Below are 13,391 nucleotides of genomic sequence, written 5' to 3' on the forward strand. Positions count from 1 at the left end.
TGTGAGTGTGTGTGTCCTCTCCCCATTAAAAATGTGGTACAAATTATTGCAGGGGAGCGCATTGCAGTGGAGTACTTGTTGGCCCAGTCCAATAGAGGCGACCAGTTGATTGCACACCACAATGACATGCCTGAAGTCCCCCCAGAGGAGCCCGAAGAGGATAGTGAAATTGACACGACTGTGTGCCATGCAGCTGACCTTAGGGCTGATGACTCTCCAGTAGCTGTCGTGCAGGCCCAGGTGACAAGTCAGGTGGGTGACACTGAACCCAAATCCCCAGATGAGGAGGTCACTGAGGAAGAGGAGGATGACACTGCAAGTCCTAGCACATCAAGCCAGGTAATATTGCTATCCTGTACTATTTTTTACTTAAAAAAAAAATGTATCTGGTACAGTGCAAAACGCCTATTGTCACCAATGTGTAAAGTTAAAATATATGCATGTACAATGCAAAATAATTATTACAACACCGTATATGTTTATTGGACTGTGTTTGGCATTTTTCTTATTTTCCAGAGTACACAGTGTGATTCCAGAGGTGTCTTGGGCTGGGAGGCAGTTGATGCCCTGGCAGCCTACTTGGTTGGCCTAAACCGAACGATCACTGCCTTGTCATCGCAAGAGGAGGCCAACATAGTCCAGCTGTACATGGCTCTGCATGCCATGGACAAGGTACCATCAAAATATAGCCAGAGGGTTAAGAAGAAGGCTTTGACAGGACCTTGGAGAGCATCCAGGAAGCAGAGTGGCTCTGCTCCAGGACAGCAGGCAGCAGAGAGGTAATTTGACTATTTGGATCGTCACTAGTTTATAACCCAGTATACAGTTCAGATTATATCATCTTTCTTTTCCATAGATTGTTCATGACTCATGGGCAGGCAGCTCAGGACCCTGAAGTCCACAGGGTCTGTGAATGTGTTTGCCTAAGGCTTTTGAAAGAGTTTCAGCAAGCACGGAACAGGCCCAGGGACACACAAGGAAAAACTCTGCCAATTCCACAATCTATTGTGGTGGTATACAGCCACTTAAAACAGCTGATGGAGGACAGCAGAGAGGTTCTAGGACAGACTAACCTAGTTCTGGTCCCGATCAACACCACTACTGTCTCCTCGTGGTGAGTCTTGTTTTATGCGATACTTTTGCACAATCACAGTAGTATATCAAGATTGTACTTATAAAACCTTCTTGTACATGCTTTTAAAAATGATGCTACAGGAAGTAAAGACAATGGGCTTTTATTCACTTAAATTGCTTATTTAAAGGAACACTTCACCCATTTGCATTTAGCTTTGTATTGTTAGAAACCCAGTCATATATTATAATGATCATGGATTTTTCCTTTATTTTTCCCTGAGATGGGAGAAATAAGGATTTAAGTGTTTTACTTCCTGCTTATTATGACGTAAAAATCGTCATTTTGCGTCATAATAAGCAGGGAGTCAAAATTCATTGAAAAGTGTATAGACACTAGCTTATTATTATTCCAGGGGGTGGGACCCACTCACCCTACAGGCCTATTACAGATCAGTGGGTGGGACTAAACTTACAGAAACGAAAATGAAAATCCGCCATCTTGTTTGGAAGCTATGTAGCTAAGCTAAAAAGCGCTTATGGAGTCAGATTTACGAGAATGGCTGGAGGAACAACTCATGATATGGAAGAAGAGGATTTTCAAAGTCTGTTGCTCGAAACAGATGTTCGTGGCTATCTTTACGAGCCACAATATAGCGCAGAGGAGGAACAGGAGGCGGCGGCTGCAGCCGAGGCCGGAGACCTGCCTTTTGCGTCCGAGGAGCCCGGGCGTGCTCGAGCTGGCGCGGACTGGTGGTGCCTGTGCTCTCGTTGTGCGCCTACGGACACAGAGCTAGAGTCCGTCTGCTGCCAAGAATTTCAAAGATGCCAATTTCTCCTCGAAGAAATGTCCGAGGCAGACAAGGACACGGATGTTTGCGTTGTGAACCATCCTAGTTTCGCCACGCATATGGACAGAGGCGTCCTGGAGACATACTTCAGAATTCCGAAGGTAAACTGGAAACGCCAGCCGAAGCCTGCAGGGACAAATGGACGTCTAACTGTAAAGTAAGTGTTTTTATTATCGCTAACTGTGTCCTCAATGTCTTGGGAGTGGGAGTGGCTTGTGGAGCTGTGCAAATGTGTTGCATTGTGGGAGTTGTGGTTTTCCATACAAATGAGCCCTAAAGTTACTTTCTGTAATAACTCGGTCAAAAAGGCACCAAATTCGAAAATTTTAATAGATTTCGACTACATATATGACCCACTTTCAATGAAGATCAATGTTCCCACGGGTGAAATGCTCCTTTAAGATGAAGAATGTTTCTCTTGCAGGCTACTAAAAAGACAGAAACGTGTAGACAGGGACATGCTTCTGCAGGGTACTGCACTGCCCAAACAAGTATATTTGGCAAAGGAGGCTCTTCCTGAAGTGCGCGAACTTCCAGCTGTTCCTGCACAGCATGGGCATGAGGCCATGGTATTTCAGGATTCAGCAAATCAGGAGGGAGAGGCCTTCATTCGTAAGCGTATCTCCAACAGGTGCCCAATGCCCACCCCTCCTCCTAGATCTTACTCTGCATTTCCCATATACCCACCAGCACCACACTTTGCATTCCCCCCTGGGTCCTACCCACCCTTTCCCAGCTACCAACCAGGTCTACCACTGCCTCATTCTACCCAATTCCATCCCCCTCCCCAATTCCAGCCCCCTCTCCAATTCCAGCCACCTTCCCAATTCCAGCCCCCTCCCCAATTCCAGCCACCTTCCCAATTCCAGCCACCTCCCCAGTTCCAGCCACCTCCCCAATTCCAGCCGCCTCCCCAATTCCAGCCCCCTCCCCAATTCCAGCAGCCTAATACCTTGCCATCACAAACTTGTCCCTCCACTCAGCCCAGGCAGCGCACATGGAGAAGGCAGAAAGCTGCCCAAGAGGATGAGGAGCGAGTGGCTAGAGGTGAACCACCATGGAAACGACTAGCAAAGGATATATATCACTATATCTGCAAGCAGTGTGGGCTGGCAAAAAATAAGACAACTAGCCACACTCAGCTGAAGGGCCGGTGGTATTGTCCAGCCTCAGGCCTCTCTGTTGCACAGTGGAGGGAGAATGTACAGGGAGTTCTTTGATTTTTTTTTCATTGGTGTATATAGTAATGTATATAGTTAGGTTTTTATATAGTTGCATATGTTGTGCTGTGTGTGTGTTGTGCTGTGAACATTTTGTTTTTAGTTGCTGTTTTCAGTGTTTAATTTGCAGTGTTTGTAAAAAAAAGGAAAGACACAACTCTTAGTAATAGTAATGTAATAGTAACACATCCAGCCTTTGGGTGGAAGATTCCAGGTGCAAGTCCTGGCAAGAGTTTGTGGTGTGTTTGTCAGATTATTATTATTATTATTCATTTTTTTATTAAAAATATAGTCAAAAACCAATCAAACACTTTACTTAAATCCTTTGTGAGTGTTCATGAAGTTTGATGGATAATTTTTTTTCTTTTTCTTGCTTTCCCTCCTTTCTCCTTCTCTTTTCCCTTTCTTTCCCCCTTGTAGCAGTCCCTTTTGCCCTGTTTTTGGCCGAGAGGTTAAGGTGATGGACTTGAAATCCATTGGGGTATCCTCGTGCAGGTTCAAACCCTGCAGACTACGGTTCCCTCATTGCCCTTTTGTGCTGATAAGTGTGCCTTCCAAGGCTTTTGCTCTCTCTGCTGTGATTTCTTGTAAAATACTGCATGGCACTGTGTGGAGATACTGCGGTTATATAAAATGGTTAAAAAAATTATTGGGGTCTCCCCACACAGGTTTGAGTCCTGCTGACTATGTTCTTCACCTGCACTTCCCCAACAAGCATTTTTGCGCCTCCTCTGCAACGGATAAATATGCCGCTAGACTCCTTGCATCTGAGGCCCAGTGGCACACTGTGATCTTACAGTGTTTAGTACTCTGCGTTGTGGCTTCAGCAAGCCCTGTTCAAATTGGGGTAATGACAGCCTTTTGTGTCGAGAAACTGGGATGCCAGGCTCTTTTTCACCACTTCATCCTTCAGCTGGATTTTGTGACTGAATCTTGGTGGCATCTTTGCTTCCCTGCCTCCAGCCAAAAGGGCTGTTTGGCTGCAGCTAAGTGTAGTTCGTGGCTGAGAGGTTAAGGTGATGGATTTGAAATCAATTGGGTTCTCCCCGCGCAGGTTCAAACCCTGCCGACTATGGTTCCTTCGCTGTACTTTTGTGCTGATAACTGTGCCTTCCAAGGCTTTTGCTCTCTCTGCCATCATTTCTTGTAAGATACTGCATGGCACTGTGTGGAGATACTGCGGTTATATGAAATGTGTAAAAAAAAATTCATTGGGGTCTTCCCGCACAGGTTTGGGGCCTGCTGACTATGTTCTTCACCTGCATTTCCCCAACAAGCATTCATGCGCCTCCTCTGCAACAGAAAAATATGACACTGGACCGTTTAGCAGCAGTGGCCCACAGTGGCACGCTGTGATCTTAAAGGGGTTATTACTCTGTATTGTGGCTGCAGCAACCACTTTTCAAATCGGGGTCATTACATCCTTTGTGTCGATAATCGTAGACACCAGGCTCCTTTTAGCCACCTCATCCTTCAGCTTGCCTTTGTTTCTGAATCTCTGTGGCATCCTTGCTTCCCTGCCTGCAGTCAAGGGAGCTGTCTGGCTGTCACTAAATGTAGTTGTGGCCGAGAGGTTAAGGCGATGGACTCGAAATCCATAGGGGTCTCCCCGCACAGGTTCAGACGCTGCAGACTACGGTTCCTTAATGGCACTTTTGTGCTGATAACTGTCCCTTCCAAAGCTTTTGCTCTCTCTGTCGTCATTTCTTGAAAGATTCTGCATGGCACTGTGTGGAGATACTGGGGTTATATAAAATGTATTAAAAAATTATTGGGGTCTTCCCGCACAGGTTTGAGTCCTGCTGACTATGTTCTTCACCTGCACGTCGCCAACAAGCATTTATGCACCTCCTCTGCAACGAATAAATATGCCGCTAGACTCCTTGCATCTGAGGCCCAGTGGCACACTGTGATCTTACAGTGTTTAGTACTCTGTGTTGTGGCTTCAGCAAGCCCTGTTCAAACTGGGGTAATGACAGCCTTTTGTGTCGAGAAACTGGGACGCCAGGCTCCTTTTAGCCACTTCATCCTTCAGCTGGATTTTGTGACTCAATCTTGGTGGCATCTTTGCTTCCCTGCCTCCAGCCAACAGGGCTGTTTGACTGCCACTAAGCGTTGTCGTGGCTGAGAGGTTAAGGCAATGAACTTGAAATCCATTGGGGTCTCCCCACACAGGTTCAAACCCAGCTGACTACGGTTCCTCTGTCATCATTTCTTGAAAGATTCTGCATGGCACTGTGTGGAGATACTGCAGGTATAAAAAATATTATTGGGGTCTCCCCGCACAGGTTTGACTCCTGCTGACTATGTTCTTCACCTGCACGTCCCCAACAAGCATTTATGCGCCTCCTCTGTAACGGATAAATATGCCGCTGGACTCCTTGCATCTGAGGCCCAGTGGCACACTGTTATCTTACAGTGTTTAGTACTCTGCGTTGTGGCTTCAGCAAGCCCTGTTCAAACTGGGGTAATGACAGCCTTATGTGTCGAGAAACTGGGACGCCAGGCTCTTTTTAGCCATTTCATACTTCAGCTGGATTTTGTGACTCAATCTTGGTGGCATCTTTGCTTCCCTGCCTCCAGCCAAAAGGGCTGTTTGGCTGCAGCTAAGTGTAGTTTGTGGCTGAGAGGTTAAGGTGATGGATTTGAAATCCATTGGGGTCTCCCCTCGCAGGTTCAAACCCTGCCGACTACGGTTCCTTCGCTGCACTTTTGTGTTGATAACTGTGCCTTCCAAGGCTTTTGCTCTCTCTGCCCTCATTTCTTGTAAGATACTGCATGGCACTGTGTGGAGATACTGCGGTTATATGAAATGTGTAAAAAAAATTCATTGGGGTCTTCCCGCACAGGTTTGGGGCCTGCTGACTATGTTCTTCACCTGCATTTCCCCAACAAGCATTCATGCGCCTCCTCTGCAACAGACAAATATGACACTGGACCGTTTTGCAGCAGTGGCCCACAGTGGCACGCTGTGATCTTAAAGGGGTTATTACTCTGTATTGTGGCTGCAGGAACCACTTTTCAAATCGGGGTCATTACATCCTTTGTGTCGATAATCGTAGACGCCAGGCTCCTTTTAGCCACCTCATCCTTCAGCTTGCCTTTGTTTCTGAATCTCTGTGGCATCCTTGCTACCCTGCCTGCAGTCAAGGGAGCTGTCTGGCTGTCACTAAATGTAGTTGTGGCCGAGAGGTTAAGGCGATGGACTCGAAATCCATAGGGGTCTCCCCGCGCAGGTTCAAACGCTGCCGACTACGGTTCCTTTACTGCACTTTTGTGCTGATAACTGTCCCTTTCAAAGCTTTTGCTCTCTCTGTCGTCATTTCTTGAAAGATTCTGCATGGCACTGTGTGGAGATACTGCGGTTACATAAAATGTGTAAAAAAAATTCATTGGGGTCTTCCCGCACAGGTATGGGTCCTGCTGACTATGTTCTTCACCTGCATCTCCCCAACAAGCATTTTTGCGCCTCCTCTGCAACGGATAAATATGCCGCTAGACTCCTTGCATCTGAGGCCCAGTGGCACACTGTGATCTTACAGTGTTTAGTACTCTGCGTTGTGGCTTCAGCAAGTCCTGTTCAAATTGGGGTAATGACAGCCTTTTGTGTCGAGAAACTGGGACGCCAGGCTCCTTTTAGCCACTTCATCCTTCCGCTGGATTTTGTGACTGAATCTTGGTGGCATATTTGCTTCCCTGCCTCCAGCCAAAAGGGCTGTTTGGCTGCAGCTAAGTGTAGTTCGTGGCTGAGAGTTTAAGGTGATGGATTTGAAATCCATTGGGGTCTCCCTGCGCAGGTTCAAACTCTGCCGACTACGGTTCCTTTGCTGCACTTTTGTGCTGATAACTGTGCCTTCCAAGGCTTTTGCGCTCTCTGCCATCATTTCTTGTAAGATACTGCATGGCACTGTGTGGAGATACTGCGGTTATATGAAATGTGTAAAAAAAATTCATTGGGGTCTTCCCGCACAGATTTGGGGCCCGCTGACTATGTTCTTCGCCTGCATTTCCCCAACAAGCATTCATGCGCCTCCTCTGCAACAGACAAATATAACACTGGACCGTTTTGCAGCAGTGGCCCACAGTGGCACGCTGTGATCTTAAAGGGGTTATTACTCTGTATTGTGGCTGCAGCAACCACTTTTCAAATTGGGGTCATTACATCCTTTTGTGTCGATAATCGGAGACGCCAGGCTCCTTTTAGCCCCCTCATCCTTCAGCTTGCGTTTGTTTTTGAATCTTTGTGGCATCCTTGCTTCCCTGCCTGGAGTCAAGGGAGCTATATGGCTGCTGCTGAACGTAGTTATGGCCGAGAGGTTAAGGTGATGGACTCAAAATCTATGGGGTCTCCCTGCGTAGGTTCAAACCCTGCCGACTACGGTTCCTTCACTTCACTTTTGTGCTGATAACTGTGCCTTCCAAGGCTTTTGCTCTCTCTGTCATCATTTCTTGAAAGATTTTGCATGGCACTGTGTGGAGATACTGCGGATATATAAAATGTATAAAAAATATTATTGGGGTCTCCCCGCACAGGTTTGAGTCCTGCTGACTATGTTCTTCACCTGCACGTCCCCAACAAGCATTTTTTGCGCCTCCTCTGTAACGGATAAATATGACACTGGACTCCTTGCATCTGAGGCCCAGTGGCACACTGTGCTCTTACAGTGTTTAGTACTCTGCGTTGTGGCTTCAGCAAGCCCTGTTCAAACTGGGGTAATGACAGCCTTTTGTGTCGAGAAACTGGGACGCCAGGCTCCTTTTAGCCACTTCATCTTTTAGCTGGATTTTGTGACTCAATCTTTGTGGCACCTTTGCTTCCTTGCCTCCAGCCAAGAGGGCTGTCTGGCTGCCACTAAGTGTATTTGTGGCTGAGAGGTTAAGGCGATGGACTTGAAATTCATTGAGGTCTCCCTGTGCAGGTTCAGAACCTGCAGACCACGGTTCTCTCACTGCCCGTTTGTGCTGATAACTGTGCCTTCCAAAGCTTTTGCTCTCTTTGTCGTCATTTCTTGAAAGATTCTGCATGGTAGTGTGTGGAGATACTGCGGTTATATAAAATGTATAAAAAAAAATTATTGGGGTCTCCCCGCACAGGTTTGAGTCCTGCTGACTATGTTCTTCACCTGCACGTCCCCAACAAGCATTTATGCGCCTCCTCTGCAACGGATAAATATGCCGCTAGACTCCTTGCATCTGAGGCCCAGTGGCACACTGTGATCTTACAGTGTTTAGTACTCTGCGTTGTGGCTTCAGCAAGCCCTGTTCAAATTGGGGTAATGACAGCCTTTTGTGTCGAGAAACTGGGACGCCAGGCTCCTTTTAGCCACTTCATCCTTCAGCTGGATTTTGTGACTCAATCTTGGTGGCATCTTTGCTTCCCTGCCTCCTGCCAACAGGGCTGTTTGACTGCTGCTAAGCGTAGTTGTGGCTGAGAGGTTAAGGTGATGGACTTGAAATCCATTGGGGTATCCCCATGCAGGTTCAAACCCTGCAGACTATGGTTCCCTCATTGCCCTTTTGTGCTGATAACTGTGCCTTCCAAGGCTTTTGCTCTCTCTGCTGTGATTTCTTGTAAGATACTGCATGGCACTGTGTGGAGATACTGCGGTTATATAAAATGTATAAAAAAATTATTGGGGTCTCCCCACACAGGTTTGAGTCTTGCTGACTATGTTCTTCACGTGCACGTCCCCAACAAGCATTTATGCGCCTCCTCTTCAACGGATAAATATGCCGCTAGACTCCTTGCATTTGAGGCCCAGTGGCACACTGTGATCTTACAGTGTTTAGTACTCTGCGTTGTGGCTTCAGCAAGCCCTGTTCAAATTGGGGTAATGACAGCCTTTTGTGTCGAGAAACTGGGATGCCAGGCTCTTTTTAGCCACTTCATCCTTCAGCTGGATTTTGTGACTCTATCTTGGTGGCATCTTTGCTTCCCTTCCTTCAGCCAAGAGGGCTGTTTGACTGCAGCTAAGTGTAGTCATGACTGAGACGTTAAAGTGATGGACTTGAAATCCATTGGGGTCTCGCTGTGCAGGTTCAAACCCTTCAGACCACGGTTCCCTCACTGCCCTTTTGTGCTGATAACTGTTCCTTCCAAGGCTTTTGCTCTCTCTGCCGTCATTTCTTTGCAAGATACTGCATGGCACTGTGTGGAGATACTGCGGTTACATAAAATGTGTAAAAAAAATTCATTGGGGTCTTCCCGCACAGGTATGGGTCCTGCTGACTATGTTCTTCACCTGCATCTCCCCAACAAGCATTTTTGCGCCTCCTCTGCAACGGATAAATATGCCGCTAGACTCCTTGCATCTGAGGCCCAGTGGCACACTGTGATCTTACAGTGTTTAGTACTCTGCGTTGTGGCTTCAGCAAGCCCTGTTCAAATTGGGGTAATGACAGCCTTTTGTGTCGAGAAACTGGGACGCCAGGCTCCTTTTAGCCACTTCATCCTTCAGCTGGATTTTGTGACTGAATCTTGGTGGCATCTTTGCTTCCCTGCCTCCAGCCAAAAGGGCTGTTTGGCTGCAGCTAAGTGTAGTTCGTGGCTGAGAGGTTAAGGTGATGGATTGGAAATCCATTGGGGTCTCCCCGCGCAGGTTCAAACCCTGCCGACTACGGTTCCTTCGCTGCAGTTTTGTGTTGATAACTGTGCCTTCCAAGGCTTTTGCTCTCTCTGCCATCATTTCTTGTAAGATACTGCATGGCACTGTGTGGAGATACTGCGGTTATATGAAATGTGTAAAAAAAAATCATTGGGGTCTTCCCGCACAGGTTTGGGGCCTGCTGACTATGTTCTTCACCTGCATTTCCCCAACAAGCATTCATGCGCCTCCTCTGCAACAGACAAATATGACACTGGACCGTTTTGCAGCAGTGGCCCATAGTGGCACGCTGTGATCTTAAGGGGGTTATTACTCTGTAATGTGGCTGCAGCAACCACTTTTCAAATTAGGGTCATTACATCCTTTTGTGTCGATAATCGGAGACGCCAGGCTCCTTTTAGCCCCCTCATCCTTCAGCTTGCTTTTGTTTCTGAATCTTTGTGGCATCCTTGCTTCCCTGCCTGGAGTCAAGGGAGCTATCTGGCTGCTGCTGAACGTAGTTATGGCCGAGAGGTTAAGGTGATGGACTTGAAATCTATGTGGTCTCCCCGCGCAAGTTCAAACCCTGCCGACTACGGTTCCTTCACTGCACTTTTGTGCTGATAAATGTGCCTTCCAAGGCTTTTGCTCTCTCTGTCATCATTTCTTGAAAGATTTTGCATGGCACTGTGTGGAGATACTGCGGATATATAAAATGTATAAAAAATATTATTGGGGTGTCCCCGCACAGGTTTGAGTCCTGCTGACTATGTTCTTCACCTGCACGTCCCCAACAAGCATTTATGCGCCTCCTCTGTAACGGATAAATATGACACTGGACTCCTTGCATCTGAGGCCCAGTGGCACACTATGATCTTACAGTGTTTAGTACTCTGCGTTGTGGCTTCAGCAAGCCCTGTTCAAACTGGGGTAATGACAGCCTTTTGTGTCGAGAAACTGGGACGCCAGGCTCCTTTTAGCCACTTCATCTTTCAGCTGGATTTTGTGACTCAATCTTTGTGGCATCTTTGCTTCCCTGCCTCCAGCCAAGAGGGCTGTCTGGCTGCCACTAAGTGTATTTGTGGCTGAGAGGTTAAGGTGATGGACTTGAAATTCATTGAGGTCTCCCTGTGCAGGTTCAAAACCTGCAGACCACGGTTCCCTCACTGCCCGTTTGTGCTGATAACTGTGCCTTCCAAAGCTTTTGCTCTCTTTGTCGTCATTTCTTGAAAGATTCTGCATGGCAGTGTGTGGTGATACTGCGGTTATATAAAATGTATAAAAAAAATTATTGGGGTCTCCCCGCACAGGTTTGAGTCCTGCTGACTATGTTCTTCACCTGCACGTCCCCAACAAGCATTTATGCGCCTCCTCTGCAACGGATAAATATGCCGCTAGACTCCTTGCATCTGAGGCCCAGTGGCACACTGTGATCTTACAGTGTTTAGTACTCTGCGTTGTGGCTTCAGCAAGCCCTGTTCAAATTGGGGTAATGACAGCCTTTTGTGTCGAGAAACTGGGACGCCAGGCTCCTTTTAGCCACTTCATCCTTCAGCTGGATTTTGTGACTCAATCTTGGTGGCATCTTTGCTTCCCTGCCTCCAGCCAACAGGGCTGTTTGATTGCTGCTAAGTGTAGTTGTGGCTGAGAGGTTAAGGTGATGGACTTGAAATCCATTGGGGTATCCCCGTGCAGGTTCAAACCCTGCAGACTACGGTTCCCTCATTGCCCTTTTGTGCTGATAACTGTGCCTTCCAAGGCTTTTGCTCTATCTGCTGTGATTTCTTGTAAGATACTGCATGGCACTGTGTGGAGATACTGCGGTTATATAAAATGTATAACAAAATTATTGGGGTCTCCCCACACAGGTTTGAGTCCTGCTGACTATGTTCTTCACCTGCACGTCCCCAACAAGCATTTATGCGCCTCCTCTGCAACGGATAAATATGCCGCTAGACTCCTTGCATCTGAGGCCCAGTGGCACACTGTGATCTTACAGTGTTTAGTACTCTGCGTTGTGGCTTCAGCAAGCCCTGTTCAAATTGGGGTAATGACAGCCTTTTGTGTCGAGAAACTGGGATGCCAGGCTCTTTTTAGCCACTTCATCCTTCAGCTGGATTTTGTGACTCAATCTTGGTGGCATCTTTGCTTCCCTTCCTCCAGCCAAGAGGGCTGTTTGACTGCAGCTAAGTGTAGTCGTGACTGAGAGGTTAAAGTGATGGACTTGAAATCCATTGGGGTCTCGCTGTGCAGGTTCAAACCCTTCAGACCACGGTTCCCTCACTGCACTTTTGTGCTGATAACTGTTCCTTCCAAGGCTTTTGCTCTCTCTGCCGTCATTTCTTTGCAAGATACTGCATGGCACTGTGTGGAGATACTGCGGTTACATAAAATGTGTAAAAAAAATTCATTGGGGTCTTGCCGCACAGGTATGGGTCCTGCTGACTATGTTCTTCACCTGCATCTCCCCAACAAGCATTTATGCGCCTCCTCTGCAACGGATAAATATGCCACTAGACTCCTTGCATCTGAGGCCCAGTGGCACACTGTGATCTTACAGTGTTTAGTACTCTGCGTTGTGGCTTCAGCAAGCCCTGTTCAAATTGGGGTAATGACAGCCTTTTGTGTCGAGAAACTGGGACGCCAGGCTCCTTTTAGCCACTTCATCCTTCAGCTGGATTTTGTGACTGAATCTTGGTGGCATCTTTGCTTCCCTGCCTCCAGCCAACAGGGCTGTTTGACTGCTGCTAAGCGTAGTTGTGGCTGAGAGGTTAAGGTGATGGACTTGAAATCCATTGGGGTATCCCCGTGCAGGTTCAAACCCTGCTGACTATGGTTCCCTAATTGCCCTTTTGTGCTGATAACTGTGCCTTCCAAGGCTTTTGCTCTCTCTGCTGTGATTTCTTGTAAGATACTGCATTGCACTGTGTGGAGATACTGCGGTTATATAAAATGTATAAAAAAATTATTGGGGTCTCCCCACACAGGTTTGAGTCCTGCTGACTATGTTCTTCACCTGCACGTCCCCAACAAGCATTTATGCGCCTCCTCTGCAACGGGTAAATATGCCGCTAGACTCCTTGCATCTGAGGCCCAGTGGCACACTGTGATCTTACAGTGTTTAGTACTCTGCGTTGTGGCTTCAGCAAGCCCTGTTCAAATTGGGGTAATGACAGCCTTTTGTGTCGAGAAACTGGGATGCCAGGCTCTTTTTAGCCACTTCATCCTTCAGCTGGATTTTGTGACTCAATCTTGGTGGCATCTTTGCTTCCCTTCCTCCAGCCAAGAGGGCTGTTTGACTGCAGCTAAGTGTAGTCGTGACTGAGAGGTTAAAGTGATGGACTTGAAATCCATTGGGGTCTCGCTGTGCAGGTTCAAACCCTTCAGACCACGGTTCCCTCACTGCCCTTTTGTGCTGATAACTGTTCCTTCCAAGGCTTTTGCTCTCTCTGCCGTCATTTCTTTGCAAGATACTGCATGGCACTGTGTGGAGATACTGCGGTTACATAAAATGTGTAAAAAAAATTCATTGGGGTCTTCCCGCACAGGTATGGGTCCTGCTGACTATGTTCTTCACCTGCATCTCCCCAACAAGCATTTTTGCGCCTCCTCTGCAACGGATAAATATGCCGCTAGACTCCTTGCATCTGAGGCCCAGTGGCACA

At 47.4% G+C, this 13,391-nt stretch overlaps 2 non-coding genes across 2 annotated transcripts; both read left to right on the forward strand.

Annotated features, from left to right (window-relative positions):
- The first annotated feature begins 6,317 nt into the window (after positions 1-6,317).
- Positions 6,318-6,399, forward strand: trnas-cga (transfer RNA serine (anticodon CGA)). Its single transcript has one exon. It is a non-coding gene; the product is annotated as a tRNA-Ser (tRNA).
- A 3,280-nt stretch (positions 6,400-9,679) lies between these two features.
- On the forward strand, positions 9,680-9,762 carry trnas-gga (transfer RNA serine (anticodon GGA)). Its single transcript has one exon. It is a non-coding gene; the product is annotated as a tRNA-Ser (tRNA).
- The last annotated feature ends 3,629 nt before the right edge of the window (positions 9,763-13,391 follow it).

This window comes from Carassius carassius, chromosome 27 (genome assembly GCF_963082965.1).
Source record: "Carassius carassius chromosome 27, fCarCar2.1, whole genome shotgun sequence".
Lineage (NCBI taxonomy): Eukaryota > Metazoa > Chordata > Actinopteri > Cypriniformes > Cyprinidae > Carassius > Carassius carassius.